Source organism: Sparus aurata, chromosome 10, assembly GCF_900880675.1.
Source record: "Sparus aurata chromosome 10, fSpaAur1.1, whole genome shotgun sequence".
Taxonomy (NCBI): domain Eukaryota; kingdom Metazoa; phylum Chordata; class Actinopteri; order Spariformes; family Sparidae; genus Sparus; species Sparus aurata.
Window position 1 is genome coordinate 18,739,396 of NC_044196.1, and position 16,244 is coordinate 18,755,639.

At 42.6% G+C, this 16,244-nt stretch overlaps 1 protein-coding gene and 1 long non-coding RNA gene across 2 annotated transcripts in view; both read left to right on the forward strand.

Annotated features, from left to right (window-relative positions):
* The window catches only part of LOC115590542 (uncharacterized), a 518,602-nt gene that overhangs the window by 311,646 nt on the left and 190,712 nt on the right, over nt 1-16,244 (forward strand). The window lies entirely within an intron of this gene.
* Nucleotides 3,422-10,467, forward strand: LOC115590584 (uncharacterized). The gene is made up of 3 exons (XR_003985787.1): nt 3,422-3,679; nt 9,189-9,241; nt 10,243-10,467. It is a non-coding gene; the product is annotated as an uncharacterized LOC115590584 (long non-coding RNA).

The following is a 16,244-nucleotide window of genomic DNA, read 5'->3' on the forward strand; positions in this document are numbered from 1 at the left end:
TCTTCAGAGGCTGGGAGCTAGAAGACCAGAGACTGCTGTCTAACTATAGAGTCAAACATGAGGACACCATTCATTTGACTCAAAGATTAAGAGGGGGGAAGAGGGTGGAGGAGGAGGGGGAGGAGGAAACTCCGTGGATGGGAGAGGGTGGAATGGGTAACAGGGAGGGCAGAAATATAAGTATGGACAGACTTGCAGATTTCTGAAAGTGCACAGTTTGTTAACCTGCACTTCAAATGATGAACTCTGAGTCCAATGAAGCCAAAACCATAAATTCCCAAACTAAGTGTATATGTGTAGGTCAAAGTGTCTATTGATTAATACTAACATTGGTAGATTTTTTTTTTTTAAATATGTAGATTTTGGTGGGGGGTTGGCCCACAGAGGGAGCTAAAGCTCATCACTCAGTGGACAAAACTGACACAGTTTCAGCTACACTTCGTGAAGTGTATATTTTAAATCCTGTATTGCATGGAGAATGTTAGCATTTTGGATTATTGGAGGTTTGTTGGAGGCTTCCCTTGACCTTTGATCAGCCAGAAGAGCAAACTCTCTGTGACTGTCAGCCAGACAAAGGAGCTCACAGTGGACTTTTTGGATGGCTTCAGATCCCTCAGTGTCTGGACTCATCATGATCCTCTCAGGTTGACTCCTGTGTGAAGGAATCCGTCAGTGTTTCCACCACATCAGATGCTGAATGTGTCAGATGTACTGTTATTTTAATTTTTATGTACACTATATTGCCTAAAAGTATTTCGCTCACCTGCCTTGACTTGCATATGAAATTTAAGTCTGTGTAAAGCAAAATCAGCCATTTTCTTCTAAACACATTAAACAGGTCATAAATGTGTTTACTTAAAACATGTAAAGGCCATCCGACCATTTAGAATTTAATTTTGGAGCTAGGCTCACAAACTGTTTTTCAACATTTCTGTGTTCAGGATTTAATGGGCGGGTCAGAAATCATGCAAATCATGGCCGCGTTACGTATCACGGCCATGATTTGCATAAACCCGGGCCCTGCTGCGGAAGTGGTATAAATACGTTCAGCGTCAGCTTCAGCGGTTCTCCCACTCGCTCTCCAGTCTTGGATAGCATTGCTTACAATAGTTTGCAGCTAGCTAACCAGCCAACCAGTCAGCTAACCTGTCATGTCTCCTCCACATCGCTTGTGCATCTTTCCTGGATGCTACAGTGCGCAGGGCGCTGTTAGCTTATTTAAGTTTCCTTCGGATGACAACGTAAGGAAACGGTGGATCGATTTTGTCAAGAGGAGCTAACGTTACTGTGGGGAGTTAAACATCACCACCGACACCCGTCTCTGCAGTGTCCAGTTTACCCCTGATAGTTTCAGCAATTATCACCAGGTAATGTCTGGATTTCTGCAGAGTCCGTTGACGCTGGTCACTGGGGCCGAACCGACCCTCTCCGTCCCCGGCTTGCATCATTCACACTGGGACGGCTCCTCCCGCCGACAGCGAGTCGGCGGGAGGAGCCGTCCCAGTGTGAATGGATAATCCGGAGGTGCGGACCAAGGGCGTGTCGGTCTGACAGTCTGATAACTTCACAGGTCCTTCACTCAACTAAATACAGAGAAATGCCCCACAAAGCAACGTTACGTGACTGAACAAAAGTAACATAATAACTGTAACTGTCTTTAGCAACTTATATGAGGAAAACAAATACCACAGCTGTATGTGGAGAAGCGTCTGTCCTCCTGTCCGTCCTCCGCCTGTCCTCTCGACTCTTCCTCACATTTCTGCTCAGAAAACAGCGTTTGTCACGCTTAATTGTCACAAGACTTTAACTCACCCAGTGTTTGACGAAAATAAAACACTGCAACCGCCAGCCCTCCTGACCGAGACTTCAGGGAACTTTACCCAGGAAAACAGCCTCTGTCCCGCGAGTGACAGAGTCTGTTTACTGATGGTGATTATGTATAATTATGTCATTTAGCGCGAGAAACTTCACTCCGTCACTTTCCAGGATGTTTGGTGTTTCAGGATCTCAATCACTACATATTATAACAGCATCCATATGATTATAAACTGTCCACGGGTTTAGATAGACAAGGGGAACACCTGGGGAAACACCAACGTCATTAACATGACGTGTACCCCCCCGCGTGCCGCATGGGCGTGGTTCCAGCGCCTCTAACTGACACGGCCCCAGCGTTTCACAGCAGAAAGAAGTGCTTGTTTTTCCATGATTTTGAGACCTAATTTTATATACTTAGCAATTTTTTTAATCTTTCAAATTTGGCTCAGTGGTCAATGATACATGTTTCTATGGTGTGACAAACTCATAACACAATTTTTTTTTACGGCCTTTAAGTGACATCCCATTCTTAATGTATAGGGTTTAATATGACGTCGATCCACCCTTTGCAGCTATAACAGCGGCAACTCTTCTGGGAAGGCTTTCCACAAGGTTTAGGAGTGTGTTTATGGGAATTTTTGACCATTCTTCCAGAAGCGCATTTGTGAGGTCGCACACTGATGTTGGACGGGAAGGCCTGGCTCTCAGTCTCCGCTCTAATTCATCCCAAAGGTGTTCTATCGGGTTGAGGTCAGGACTCTGTGCAGGCCAGTCAAGTTCATCCACACCAAACTCTCTCATCCATGTCTTTATGGACCTTGCTTTGTGCACTGGTGCACAGTCATGTTGGAACAGGAAGGGGCCATCCCCAAACTGTTCCCACAAAGTTGGGAGCATGGAATTGTCCAACATCTCTTGGTATGCTAAAGCATTCAGAGTTCCTTTCACTGGAAGTAAGGGGCCAAGCCCAGCTCCTGAAAAACAAAATTGACTCTGCAGAAAGTTGGCATCCTCTGTGCACTATGCACCTCAGCATTTGCTGACCCCGCTCCGTCATTTTAAGTGGCCTACCACTTCGTGGCTGAGTTGCTGTCATTCCCAATCGCTTCCACTTTGTTATAATACCACTGACAGTTGACTGTGGAATATTTAGGAGTGAGGAAATTTCACAACTGGACTTGTTGCACAGGCGGCATCCTATCACAGTACCACGTTGTAATTCACTGAGCTCCTGAGTGTGACCCATTCTTTCACAAATGTTTGTAGAAACAGTCTGCATGCCTAGCTGCTTGCATTTATACACCTGTGGCCATGGAAGTGATTGGAACACCTGATTTCAATTATTTGGATGGCTAAGTGAATACTTTTGGCAATATAGTGTATGTAAACAGAAAATCAAATGACACAAATTACTCACGGGAAGCTACTTGATGACAGATTGTTTGACCCACCAATTTTTTGCAATGGATACCAAATACATTTTTAAAAACATAAATCAAAAATAATTAAAAACCTTCTTACAGTGAGAGTAAATATGTGAGGTTAAATGTCTCCAGGTAAGAGCTGGATACACGTTTTCTGGTCAGTAAAAGTGTGTTGAATGTTTTTTTTTTTTTCATGTGAAGTATTAAAGTGAAAGTATTTGATTTTTCAGCTCATCGGTTTTCTGTTCAGGTGACTTGTGGTGCCAAGAGAAGAGTTCAGAAGAAGCTAGACACCACAGAAAAGGTTGTGCAGATCAAAGTGCGGCACTACACAGGGGAGGAGAGGAACATCGAGCTGTGTGACACCGAGGAGCAGTTAAAGAGGATCACAGTGCTGCAGCTGAAGGAGAAGATAAAGACTCTCTTCAGGATCTCAGGTAGAATCACAACTGTATAAATCACAGTTAACATTAAGTTAAGCTGTTTTCTATTAAATTCAAATTATGTGTTAGTGGGAGAGATTTGCCGTTGGTCCACTTAAACTTAGAACCACAAGGTAGAATCACATTAATACCAACGACCTTCACATGTTCATATTTGAAACTGCAAATTTTCACCAGTACACACACCCTTTACCATCAGATGGTTGCCAGTGACCGTGTAGGAAGACAGTGAGTCCAAGAAAGGGGAATTAAAATAAAACTAGAAAAATTGCATTTCCTTTGGAAATACAGTGTGAATGCTAAAGGCTGAAGTGATTTTGGAAGTCTGCTCAATGCACTGATGAAAATGCATAAAACTAAAGGTTGAATGGTTGTGAATTTGCAGAAAAAGTTGATTTTTCTCAAAAGCTGAAAAGGTAGAAAGGCTTAAAAATAATAGGTTGAATGGGCTACCAAATGTGAACATTTTGATAGCTGAATAGTTTCTCAAGCTGAAAATGAAGCTGAATGTTTGAAAAAGATGAAAAGAATTAAAAGCCGAAAATCTATAGGCTGAAAGAGCTTAAAAAGATGGACATTTTGATAGCTGAACAGTTTATCTAGCTGAATATAAAGCTGAACATATGGAAAAGCTGAAAATGCAGAAAGGCTGAAAAGTAATAGGCTGAATAGGCTTAAAAAGTTGAACATTTCTATAGTTGAACGTAAAGCTGAATATTTGAAAGGGTTGAAAAGGCCTGAAAGATGAAAAGTAAGAAGGCTGAAAGAGCTTAAAAAGTTGAACGGTTTGATAGCGGAATAGTTTCTCTAGCTGAATATAAAGCTGAATGTTTGAAGGAACTGAAAAGGCAGAAAGATGAATATCTGAAAAGGCAGAAAGATGAATATCTGAAAAGGCTGAAAAGACTTGAAAGCTGAATATTGAAAAAGCTGAAAAGGCTAAAAAAGTTGAACATTTTGATAGCTGAACAGTTTCTCCAGCTGGTCATAAAGCTGAATGTTTTAAGAGATCAAAAGGCTGAAGTGATTTCGGAAATCTGCTGAATGTACCGTATTGACCCGAATATAGGACGACTCTGATTATAAGACAACCCCTCTTTTCAAGACTAATCTTCAGAAAAAGACTCTGATAACCAAAATTCGTTTCTCAATAACAAACTCACGTTCCCTCCTGTCAATCTCTTGGAAGCGGCCGCTTAGAGGACCATGATAAGCTTTTCTCTTACTTTTAGCGTTTTCAGACGGTCTTTTTGGACCCGCCATCTTCAGACGTTACACTCCGTAACTCCATATTTCTTGGCTGGCTGACAGTTGTTTGGCGCCTCCACTGCATTGATCACCATTATCTTAAAATTAGCATCATAGCTCTGCCTCAGATGTCTGTTAACTTGCCCCACTTTTGATCCACTTTGCTCCGTAAAATCACCGCGTCTCTCCATTTTTCATCTCCTGTCACTTCTTCTCCGCTGTGGTTGACAGATAACCCCAGCCACAGTGTCAGTGATGTCTCTACAATAAGCTGGCGCACTCTGCTGTTGCGGTCGTGTAGCGACCCAGACAACTATCAGCATGTGTCAATGGTTAGACCCCGATTATTAGACGACCCCACTTTTTCACATAATTTTCATCGAAAAAAACCTCGTCCTATATTCGGGTCAATACGGTACTTGTATTGACCTTTTGTCCTTAAGTGGTGGTTGACTGGGAGTACCTTTTTTCCACTGACTGCCTTTGTGCAGCAAACATCAAACAAAGAAGGAACTGAGGGAATGTCCAGAGGTTGAAGTTGAACTCGAAATATGTTTATTCCATCCAGCATTGAAATAGAAAATAAAAGACTTTAGTAAATAGTAACTGTAACTCAGAATATAACTTAGAAACTTAGAAAGATAGCAGCAACAAAGGCTATAGCCATAAAAAGCTGTGTAAACTACAGGTAAACTACACCTGGCCCTCTCCTGGCCAGGTTCTTATTCTTCCTCTCCTATGCTCTCCTCTCTGTCTGTAGAGGGTGACAAAGGGACATTAGACATGGCACACATTGGCACAGCACAGGGACATACAAGTCTATTGAAGATCGGCTCCTACAGTACTGGTAAACACTTGCCAGAAATGCATAAAACTGTAAGAATGAATGGTCAAGAATTTGCAGAAAAAGCTGCATTTTTCTAAAGCTGAAAAGGCAGAAAGGCTGAATATTGAAGAAGCTGAAAAGGCTGAAAAGTAAAAGGCTGAAAAGGCCTAAAAAGCTGAACATTGTTAGGCTGAACATGAAGCTGAATGTTTTAAGGAGCTGAAAATGCTGAAAGCTGAAAAGCATGAGGGCTGAAAGAGCTTTAAAAGGTGAAAAAATGCTGAAAAGCTGAAAAGTTAAAGGCCAAATGGGCTAAAAAAGTTGAACATTTTGATAGCTGAACATAAAGCTGAATGTTTTAAGGAGCTGAAAGAGCAGAAAGATTCTTATTTGAAAAACCTAGCAAGGCAGAAAAGCTGAAGAGGGCTGAAAGGGAGCTGAAAGAGTTTAAAAAGTTGAACATTTTAATTGCTGAACATGAAGTTGAATGTTTGAAGGAGTTGAAAAGGCAGAAAGATGAATATCTGAAAAGGCTGAAAAGCTGTTGAGTAAGCGGGCTGAAAGAGCTTAAAAATGTGAAAAAAGGCTGAAAAGATGAAAAGTTAAAGGCTGAAAGAGCTTAAAATGGCTGCACATATCCTGGAGCAGGAGCAGAGCCAAGGATGAAAATGTCACTATAAGAATGAGTGGGAAAATGCCTCCCAAACTCCTGCGATTTTTGGAAAAAGTGTAATGGTCATCGCCAAAATAGTTGTATATTGATTAACATCAGACATTGCTGAACGCTGTGATGTCACTTTTATTTCTGTAAAGTGAAAATGAGGGCACCAGAGCTAGAGACACAACAGGTACCGTCTGCTCTCCTCCAGAAACTTAGGCTCAAAATTAAAATTACGGCTTATGGGGGAGTTGCTGGAGTGCTTGTCGCTGTGGGTCTTCGACAGCCAAAACTGTAAGTCCTACATCTGAAATAAGATCATCAGCTGAAGGCCACAAGATTTCTTACATTTCTAGGTATATATTGTCTATGTAAAGCAAAAGATGTGGGATGCAAATCAAGCTGAAGAGAATTTGTTCTCCAGTTTTTCCAGCTGTCAGATTATGTTTGCTTTTGCTACTTCAAGTGCTTTCAGCTGATGACACTTCACTGCTTTTATTTTATTACTTAGCAGCACTCATCAGTCACCCATTAACTTCAGACTCATCAATTAGAGCTCCACATTACTTTAAAGAAGATTTGACATTCATGAATAGATTATCATATACAGTATACAAGAAATTTGACATGAGGACTTGGAAGTTTTTGCATGATTACCTGTTACACTAAACCACGTAATGACATATAGAAAATTGTGCTTTTAATTTGCATAATAATAAGACAATAATAAAGATGACAAAATGAATTGAAAATTGTGGGCTACAAATTATGAGGTAAAAGCTAAAACTTATTTTAAAGTTAAAAGTTTGGTGTACATTTCTTTAAATGTAACATCCAGAGTAAAAGTATTTTTTTACTTTGTTTACTGGTCAGTTGAACACAGCCGCACCCTGTCTTGTATTGGAATTAAACTTGAAGGGGAGTAAATGGAAACGAAGTATAAGTAAAAATAATGGAAGCAGTGGAATTAAATGAAAAACAGGCTTGGTATTTAGGAAAACAACAAGTTCGAACAGATGCACGGCTGGTGTATATTTCTTTAACTGTGAGGTTGAAAGTGAAAATGTTTTCCGGTCTTGTTAGAGGAAGACCCGACTGCAGCTGTCCAATGGGGTCATGTTTATCGTGTTCACGAGAACCATTCATGGAAGTGTTACCCACAGAAGTTTTATCCACAGAAGTGGCTGCAGAGGCTGAGTGTGCAGAGAGGGTTAATGCAGGTCAGCACAGAAAGGTCTGCGCAGTGTCCCATTGTGAGGGTCCAAGTGGATGGGTTGGTGGGGTTGGAAGGGCTGACTGACGACCATCGTTCTGTATTCTGAGGAGCAGTTTCACAGCATGACGGTGTGACAGCTAAAGGCCAAGATAATAGAGAGGATCATTTGTAAGAACCCTAATCATTTTTTTATAAATATATATATATAACCGACATGACATCATACAGGTGCCTTGCATGTGTTTCCATGACTTGTGAGTTCCGTCATTTTGTCACCCACCCATGTGCCTTGATTTAAGTCTGTCCCATATGGTCCCAAGTCCAGCTGCAGCTTCAGCATGAAAGAAGGAATTTGAACCTTCTGATATGGTTCCTGCAAATTTCAAGGGCCTCATAGCAGGGACCATAAGGGACAGTTTGATGTTCAGAAATACTGTAGCCAGTGATCATAAGGTCCACTACACTTTGAAAGATAATACGATAATAACTTCGAACCAAAACTTTTATTCTGCTTCAAAGTCAAGTGCAATGTATACAGACTTTCACAATACAAGCGCTGCTCAGTACGGTAAACACAGCACAGTGGAGTCGAGCCGAGCACAGCTGCTCTGCGTTCCGGATGCCTGGTCCATTTTTGACGGAACCCGTATCAAGCTGCACAGAGCAGATCGCACCGGCAGGAAGTCACAGACACGGGAACGCCATAGAGCATCCGGTCAACTTTCAAAATAAAACACCTTGTGCAGACTCCCAATTGTATTAAAAAAAATACATTTTTTTTTTTACACTTTACAAAAATTAACAAATCGCCTACTGCTCATATCCTGCATATCAGGAGGTACATTAATTCACTGAGACCATTTCACTAACCTCTCAAACATGGTAGAAAAGCTTACAGTATCAATTGTGGTTTGATTTAGTAAAGGTCCACAATGTAGCTTTGGGGAAGAAATTGTAATCAGATGAGAAAGATCTTCACTGACACTGACTGGTATGTCTAAACAAACAAATCAAAAAACTCTCTTTGTTTTCATGACTGAATAAACTGAATAAACAAACTATCCTTAAAGGACAACAAAGTTTCATACTGTTTTACTTTGTTTATATGTGGCGGACCCTGCCACCTAACTTCAAACAGTGATTTGAGACCAGCTTGTTTATTCACCCCTTTGTGTATTTATGATAAATATTATATATTTCAGTTCTTTTCCAAAAACTACATACTGCCCCTTTAATACATGGCAGTAAGGCTAGCACAAATAAAAGTTTATCCTAATTATCTCCTTAATAGTTGCTAGAATTATATTATGAAAGTCATTTGTTGTCGAGGTTCAAAAAACAATATCTGATTCATTTCTATATATGACTAAAAGTTTATTGCAAAACTCTTATCAAATTGTTATCAGCAAACGTCTTGTTGGTCCCTAAGTACCACTGGACATTCAAAGTGACATATTTAATCAATTTGGATAAATATACTTTTGAGTTGGTGCACAGCCCAAGTTTTGACTGACTGTCTTTCCCTCTCTCTATATATATGTGTGTGCTCCTTCAGCCAACGATCTTGAGTTACAAAAGCAACATCAAGATGAAGAACGTGACTCCAAGGTAGTGTGAACCACAATGGGACATCTTCTTTGAAATGGCACATAGTCGTCTAGGATAAAAATGGGCTAGGTTTGGTTCAAAAGTGACAGTTTTGTAGATGTCTAGTCTTAGCCTAGATGTTTTGGAATGTCCTTGGAACATTTTCCAAGAACATTTATCTGTCATTCAACAAATGAACTCTCACTTTTTCAACTTATTTTCACTAGGGAAAATTAATATAAAGTTACAATCTAAAATATGCCAATATTAGAAAAGGGAGGAAGAAAGGAAACATTGTAACAAAAATGCCTGTTCATTTATAAATAGAAAAAATGAAGGAAAATTAAATCCTTCAATTTAGGCACGGCACTGAAGCTGAACAGACACACAACACAAGGACAACAGACTGCATGCCTTTTAAAATTACACTTCTGTTTCTTCACAAATAATAAATGGACATACTGTATTGGACATAAATGTATTTTCAATAAGATTTTTAATCCTTTGAAAAGACATGTCGGAAAGGTCATCAATGGTCAAGACATTCATTAAGTACAGCCTCTATGTCAAGACGGCAGGCAGATGTGCACTGAAAATAAACAGGGTAGTTTCAGTAGTTCATTTGGAAGGTTACCCATACCAGTCGGTATTCTTAGTTTAAGTCTTTCAATTGCATTTCTAACTTCCACTTTAGTGATATTGATATTTAAATATTAATATACTATTACTATACTACTAATTATATATACTGCTAATTAAAGAAAACACAATTTCCATTAGGATGTTTTTTGGAGGCCCAAATTATTTATCACATCCCAAAACAACCGGAGGTTGCTTGCTTGCTGATCTTTTTTAATGCTTGCCCTTCCTCATATTTCCCTTTGCATTATCTCTAATATGGTATGATAACTATGATAGGAATGCTCCACCCGTGCAAACAATCCAATCATAACATCTATCTAGAACTGAGCCCTCATTACTTAATGTGTTTTCTGATTACAGTGTTGTGTTTTTCCACTCAGGGCATGTGCACAGTAAAAAAGGTGGAGGATGTCTGGCTATCCTTTGGAGAGAAGGACCTGCGTTGAGACTCTACTCTGCTGTCTGAATATGGAATCCAACACATGTCATTAATTCACATACGCTGCGTATCTGTTACATCATTTGTTATTGCGGCTTGTAGGATCCCTAGTCCTCTGATCTCTGGTCAGAAAAGTAGAAGTAAGGAAGAGTTGTGTGACTTTTAAACCTACTCAGCCTTTATTTTGGGCCCTGCTTGTTTTGTTCCTTCTCTCGTTGATAAAGTAAAAGAGTGCTGACTGCCATCCAGCTACATTGTAGCTCAATAAGATGGCCCGAATCATCACCTATTCTTGTTTATGTGAAGAGCTGACCACATTTAATTGCAACCCCTTTCTTGGAAGAAAAACCCAATAATAAGTTAGTAAATAACAATTTTGAACCATCAGACAAGCAGTGGACTAAACCTTTCTCTTTAAGCAAAAGACAAAGTGGAGTTTCATCATATGTTACATAAATCCACTTTCTCGATGAAAACCTTGGTGCTTATGGTACGATCATGTTTTTACAATTGACTGTTACATTGTACACAGTCTGTGGTTTTTATCTATTGAGAATGTAGGTTTTTGGTTATTAGAAAGTCAGTATTAATTGTTTTTAAACTGTCTAACTTGCATTAACCTAATCTTAGAGCAATATCAAGACTGGTCTAGTGGATCTAGAATATCTTTGTGAAACCGACTCCAGGTCCTGAATTCAGGATTTGAGTTATTGAGGGATGAAATGTCTCACTTGTTCTGTGTTTTATGTCAGATGTTTTGTTTTTGTCTTACTGTTGTATTGACTGATGTGTTACTTGCTGACGTGGCTGCGACATATCAGATGATTATTAATCAGCACGCACAAATGATTTAATATCATCGGAAAATAGGTTGTGTGAACTACCAGTTTCAGTAAAGGATAACAAACACATTGCAGGTCTAATGTATTCAATGTATTTCTTAATCTCTAAAACTCTAAAATTGTGTAAAAAAGATGTTTATGTTTAGAAATGAGAACACAGGCAGATTTTAACAGTTTTCTTGTTACTTGTTTTGCACCTAACAGTGTTTAGTGTGAATCGGAATAGAATAGAATGCCTTTATTGTCACAGTTGTACAATGAAATTTGCTGTGCAGTGTGTAAAAAACTATGCATTTCACACACACGACAAATAGATATTTATTTTATGTATATGAAAAGCAGTATTATTGCACTTTATGCCCCACAAAGTCATTTCATGTTGCAAATTAGAGAACTCAACTGAAGCATTTTCTATGGGCTCATCAGACCTAGAAAGACTTTTAATATTGTCATAAATGTGTCATCATGTTTGCAGGTCAAACTTGTAGGTTGTTTAAACCGTGAAGTTTAGATGAATATTACAAAATTGTCATTGTCATGTTTGCCTGACTTTATTTGATATTAAACCTCTCTTCCAGTCTTCAGACTTGTTATCAGTGTTGTCATAGTTCAGTGTTATTGTGGGATTGACCTACAGACGCTGCTACAGCTCCTCCTGGACCTCTGCAGGACTGTTTCTGTGTCAAGTTTTATTATGTGAAAGTTCATACAGATAAAAACATTTTAACACTTCTGTACCTTCACTGGCAGGATTGAATGTTTATCACATGGCTATATGTAGGAAGCTCAGCTCTTTTGGAGTGCAGAGTAACTCCTGACCTCTTTCGATGACTCTGTGGTGGCATCAGCCATTTTCTATGGAGTAGTCTACTGGAGCAGCAGCATCTCAGCAGCAGACAGGGGGAGACTTGATAAACTTATCAAGAAGGCCAGCTCCACCCTGGATGCCCTCTTGACTCAGTGCAGGTGGTGGGAGAGAGCAGGATGATGGACAAGCTGTCATTGCTGCTGATGCAGGAGTCCCACCCCCTGCAGGTGACTCTCACAGCACTGGGCAGCTCCTTCAGCAACAGTCTGATACACCCTAAGTGTGTGAAGGAGAGGTATCGCAGGTCCTTCCTTCCTGCTGCTGTCAGACTGTACAACCAGCACTGCTTCCAATAGTCTGTAGACCTCACCCTGTACTCTGCACTGTGCAGTATGTCTGCACAAAGGTCACTTCTGTTTTTGCACTATCTGGTCAATTTATGGCCCGTATTTATTATCTGTATTTAAAATCTACGTATAAATATTGATATCTTTAATCTGATATTGAATAAATGTTACTATCGTGCTGTTGTTTAACTCTTGTTAATGCACAGATGAAAAAAAAACAAAAAACTAGAAAACCAGAACTTAGACTGCTATTTTACTATATTTTGTGAGTGTAAATTGAAGTTTGTGCTTTAATGCTACAGAGACCTACTGCATAAATTAGAGATCTATATTACTTTTAAAAAGATTTGACAAGAAATAAATGCATTACTGTCTACAGTATACAGGAAATTTGACATGAGGACTTAGAAGTTTATGCATGATTACCTTTTACCCTAAACTATGTAATGACATCTAGAAAATGGTGCTTTTAATTTGTATTGAAGCTTAATTGGCGAAGTTTCAGGAGCAGGACCACACCTCAACAGCGCCAACTTCCGCATTTCTATAAATAACCACCTGACCCTCTCATCTGCTTCGCTCTCGTATTCTGCGCTCTCGCACCCAGAAACGAGATCACGCGACATCGCCTCGCCCGAGCACATCCAAACTTTTGTACGAGCAACATCAGGCTCTACTCACCTCATCATCGACTTCGTATCACTATTCCCGTCGGAGAATCTTTCAGACGAGATGAGGATCACCATTCATCTGAAGCCGACTACTCTCCCGTCACCTCCGTACCCGAGGACCCGATTCCAGTGGCCCAACAGCCGGCTAGGACGCGAGCGGGTCCGAAGAGCACCAACTTCGTCTCATCCATGGTTCGTCTCCCGCCTGGTTCATCTCTCCTCAACATCCGTGATTATCATACTTCGCCCGACGGCTCTCCCGTGTCTCCCAGCCCACCTCCTACCGCAGCAAAGAGAGGACGAGGAATTTCCGGAACAGAAAGTCACCGTCGCTGCAGTTCGCCACAGTTCGCCGACTCCTTCACCTCCAAGAAGCGAAGCCTCCCGCCATCGTTCCGCCAACACCGGCCGAACAACTCGCCGGTCACAACGTCTCCACGCTCCGGTGAGTTCCCCCGACCGGCTTTCATCTTCTACAGTCACCGATTGGACAGTAGCCGCTCCCCAGAAAACTTTAAACGACAAATGAATTCTGTTTAACCGAATGGACTATAAAGCCAAACTTTCTCCACACGCATGTGTGCTTCTTCCGTCAACACCAGCTCTCTTCCGGGTGACGTCATCACGCGCACGCAACACACCGCGACGTCGACGCTCCTGTTAAAAGGGACAGTACAATTAAATACTACAGCCCAAAGACAGCAGAAAGCTCATAGACAACAGAAAGTGCAGCAGCAAAAGTGGAGACAGAGATCCTCAGCCAGATCAAATGACTCTAGAGTTTCTGCTACCACCTCTCGTCATTACTCCACTCCAAAGGGAGTGCCCAGATGGATTTCAGGACCCTCCAATCCCCATCAGGATTTTCATCATCGACACTAGCAACCTACAACATCTAGGGCAACGTCATGTTGCCCACTGCCATCCACTTCTAGCCACCACAACAGCCAATCTTCGAAAAATAAATAAATAAACTCATGGCTGTTCGTTCCGTTAACACAAGATTGCTTCCAGGTGACGTCATCACGCACAGCCCTACAGGCAGTGACGTCTACGCTCTTGTTAAAGGGACAGTACAATCAAATGACAAAGCCCAAAGAAAACAAAGAGCAGCAGCAAAAGCAGAGACAGAGATCCTCTGCCAGATCAAACAACTCCAGAGTTTCCGCCACCACTTCTCGCATCACTACACTCCAGAGGGAGCGCCCAGATAGATTCCAGGACCCTCCAACTTCTATCAGGATTATCATCATCAGCTACAGCAACCTACAACCTCAAGGGCAAACGCCACAGTGCCCACCGCCATCCAGTTCCGGCCATCACCGCAGCTAAACTTTGCGGAGGCTCCTGGCACAGGGATGCCAGTGCCCCCTACAGCCCACTGCTAACAACCACAGCAGCCTGTTTCAGCGGAGGCTCTTGGCACTGGGATGCCACCCCCCTCTGCTTCCTGTGTCCAGCAACCACAGCAGCTCGCTTCAACCGGCGCTCCTGGCACCGAGATGCCAGTCCCCCCTGCTTCCTGTTTCCAGCAACCACAGCAGCTTGATCAACCGGGGCTCCCGGCACCGAGATGTCAGCACCCCCTGCTTCCCGTTTCAAGCAACCACAGCAGCTCGCTTCAACTGGGGCTCCTGGCACCGAGATGCCAGCGCCCTCTGGCGCCTATTTCCAGCAACCACAGCAGATTGCTTCAACCAGGGCTCCTGGCACCGGGATGCCAGCGCCCTCTGCTTCCTGTTTCCATCAACAACAGCACCTCGCTTCAACCAAGTCTCCTGGCACCAAGATGCCAGTACCCTCTGCCGCCTAATTCCAGCAACCACGGCACCTCGCTTCAACCGGGGCCCCTGGCACCGGGTGCCAGCACCCTATGCCGGGATGCAGGGAGCTTCCATCTCCCAGCTCCATCAGTCCCAGCAGCTCATGTCGGCTGGGGTCGTCAGCACCGGGATGCCGGCACCCATTCTTCCCCCTCAACAGGCAACCACTAATTTCACTTTATACACAGCTACCCACACTGGGCCGCACAAAAAACCAAACGAGAGCTTCAGCCTTCTCTCGCCTGTTGTCGGCAGCTCCACCAGCACCCATACCTCCAGAAAAGATGTCATCTACCCCTTCTGTCATCTTCCCGTAATCAGCGGCGTATATAAGAAAGGCAGGCCCGTCATGCACCAAGGAGGTTGTTCGATTTGCAACGGCTTCAACAGTACCGGATGCACCGTGTCCCAGTGCCGCTTCCTCCACGTTTACTCCTTCTGCAGCGGGGGCCACGCCCAGCCCGAATGCCCGTACAACCTACCTCGCCAAAGCTAGTTTCTCATAAAGGACTTGAAGAAGGTCTTCACCCCGGACTCCACACAATCATCTATCTCTTTTGAAATCAAAAATCTTCAGTCGACCATAACCGAGCCAGATTCAGTTGACCGCACGCTCGCTAAGGAAGTTAAGGAAGGTCCAGGAACACACCAGTGCTCTTAAAGTCCTCCCTATTCACCCCGACTTCTGCCGTTTCTTCAGCATCCATTGGCGTGGTATATATTACTTCGCCGTTAGGCTCACCTTTGGTCGCAAAGCAGCCTAAACTCTTCGACACCCCACCTGAAGCCCTCAGCTGGATCCAGTCTAACAATTTCCCCCCACCACATCGCCACCCGCTTCTGGCCTGATTACCCTGACTTCAGTCTTCTCCAACCTCGGGGTCCCATCGTCGCAGAGAAAACAGAGGGCCCTTGAGTTTCTCGGAATCATTCTTGACACTAACAAGTTTTAGACTTCATTCCCGGTCGGAAAGCTCAGCCGAACCTTCTTCTGCGCCCAGCGCCGCACCAAACGTCAACTTCTGTCCCTTCCGTCCCATCACTCTTGACCTCCATCTCCCTGGATAGCTCGAGCCTTGCTGAAATCTGTCCGTGACTCAACCCTATCACCAATTGGAACGGAATCACTTTCTTTTACGATGACCAACCAACTAACCCACATGACATCCATCTGTACAGCGATGCTGCTCCTTAGGCCGGTTTTGGTGGTTTCTACAAAGGAAGATGGCTTGTGGCAGAATCGCCCCCGAAGCTCGCTAAAGAATGCCAGAAGTTCAGAAGCTTGGCACCTCACGCAGATACCTTCCCTACGCCAGTTGGGCGTCGACATTCAACTCGTAAATCCTGCGCTTATACCCCTGAAAAGCGACTACCAGAGCTCCACCATCAACAGCCTATCACCCTCGACCCTCTCTTCCTACTGGACAGCTTGGAAAGCTTCCATTACTTTCA